We start from the raw sequence: 2,601 nt of genomic DNA, 5'->3' as shown, positions 1-2,601 counted from the left end.
TTCAACTAGGAGGAGGGAGGGTGTGGGTACAGGTATGGGAGATCAATGGTTGATGACGTGTTCCGGATAATGGGGATCTAGGGGATCTAGGAGAAATTAAAGACGGTGGCTTGAAGAGTTGAATCTACAGCCAGTGAGGCAGGCTTGGAAATCTTGAGACATGCCCCTAGGACATCTTCTGCTCCAGCTTTCTCACTCATAGATGGGGAAACCGAGACCCAGAGCAGCACATGCTAGGTTAGAGGAGACTTAAACCCGAGTTTCCTGACAGCAAACAGCTCTGAATTGGACCCTAATTAAGAGCATCTCTTAGGAGCGCCTGGATGGCTCAGTCAGTAGGACATGAGGCTCTTGATCTTGGGGTCGTGAGTTCAAGCCCCACATTGGGCCTAGACCTTACTTTAAAAAAACAAAAAGAACTCAAGAGTAAAAAAGAAAAAGAAGGAAAAAAAAAAACGTATCTCTCACTTTGGCAAGTTTCCCTTCCTTGTGGACATCCCCTACATTCTGGGCTACTGGCTACACCAGACTAGTGTGTGACTGAGCTCTGTGGACCACTGAGAAGACAGACCTTGGATTTGGGTTAAGCTGGGTTCCAATCCCTGGGTGAGAGAGTCACTTTAAAACTTCTCTTGCCTCAGGTTGCTAATCTATGAAATAACAATTACCAAATATAATACAAAACATACATAATAATTCACCAAATATTTCTTTAACATTTTTTTCATGTTTTATTTATTTTTGAGAGAAAGACAGAGTACCACTGGGGGAAGGGCAGAGATAGAGGGAGACACAGAATCCGTAGCAGGCTCCGGGCTCTGAGCCGTCAGCACAGAGCCCAACGGGGTCTCGAACTCACGAACTGCAACATCATGATCTGAGCTGAAGTCAGATGCTTAACCGACTGAGCCACCTGGGTGCCCTCACCAAATATTTATTAACTGCATATCACAGGGTAGCCCTAGGGATACAAAGATGGGTAAAGAAGACATTGTCTCTGATCTCCAGAGGTGAGCATGGAAGGCAGACAGTTAAGCAATCACAATATAGTGTTGTAGAACTAAAATCGATGGGATTGCAAAAGCATGCAAGGAGATGGCGGGGGGCCTACGCCAGCCAACACCCAAAGAATGAGGTGGAGTTGTCCAGGCAAAAGGCTAAAAACGTTTCAGGCAGAGGGAACAGCATGTATAATGACCTAGAGGTTATAGAGCAAGCCCAGGGCCCTTGGGGGAACTTAAACAAGTTCAGTACAGCTGGGGAGGAGAGAGTGAGGCTGTGATGAGAGCAAGGATGTAGAGATCAGGCCGGCTCACAAAAAGCCTTTGAAGTTATGATACAGATTGTGGACTTCAACCTAAGGATAACGGGGACCTCTGCAGGATTATAAATAGGAAAGTCGTGATGAGGTTTGCGTTTCAGAAGGATGGTTCTGGCTATGGAGAGTGGATTCTAAGGAAATAATCCTGGTGGCAGGAAGAGCAGTGAAGAGCCTTTTGCAGTAGTCCAATTGGTAGGTGATGGTGGCTTGGACTACGTAGTGCTGGTAAGAGTTGAGGAGTCAAGAGATTTGAGAGGTAGAGTTGGCAAGACTTGGGATTGACAGGCATGTGGGAGTTAAAGAGGGAGCAGGCAGGGTTGACTCGCAGGTTCTAGCTTGGGCAAAGGCTGAATGGAGGTGTCATTCACTGTCAAAAGGAAGATCAAAACTGTTCACACACAGTGCCAGACACATAGTAAGTACTTGGTGAAGATTAGCTACCATGATTATCCTAAGTTCACGTTTAGGTGTATAGTGCTGGACAAATCTCCAGTAGGAAATGGGATATATATGTCAAGTGAGAGGTTCAGGAGAAGATTCAATGTGATAACATGCACAGGCATTTGGCACAGTGCCCTGAATACAATAAGCCTAGTAAACGTGAGTCCTCTCCCATTAAGTCTCCAGAGCAGAAAACACAACACTCTTTACGTAGTTATTCCTTCAAGAGTATTCCTGAATATTACCCCTGAAGGAAGACCTCAACCGAGGTCGGCATCTAAAGGAAGAAAGTCAGGTGGCGCTCAGAAGAGCTTTCTGATCCTCTCTCTCTCTCAGTCAACACGTTGTACTCCTGAGACTGGCAGCAAGCCATCACCTCTGGCAACAACTTCTTGGCTCATAAGTTTATCTGAACCCTGTAACTACTTCCTGAGGTAGTCCGGGCAGGCATTATCATTCCCGTTTTGCATGGGTAATCTCAAATTTGAGACAATGACTTGCTCAAAGTCATACAGTTGGAACAGTCCATCGGAGTCTGGAACTGAGATGTTCCTGACTCCACAGCCTGGGATCCTTTTCGTTGCACTGCCATTCAGACCTAATTTACTGAGCACTTACTATTTGCCAAGCACAGCACTATGCCCTTCACAAGCATTACTCTTTGATTCTCTAAATTGGAATTATCATTGCCATGTTACAGAAGTAGAAATTGCAGATGGGGGGGCCCCGGCTGGCTCAGCGGGAAGAGCATGCAACTCTTGATCTCGAGGGTTGTGAGTTTGAGTTCCACCTTGGGTACAGAGACTACTGCTAAAAATATAAAAATTTTTTAAATTGCG

This window comes from Crocuta crocuta, unplaced genomic scaffold (assembly GCF_008692635.1).
Source record: "Crocuta crocuta isolate KB4526 unplaced genomic scaffold, BGI_CrCroc_1.0 scaffold943, whole genome shotgun sequence".
NCBI lineage: Eukaryota > Metazoa > Chordata > Mammalia > Carnivora > Hyaenidae > Crocuta > Crocuta crocuta.
Note: the sequence above shows the minus strand (reverse complement) of the source record.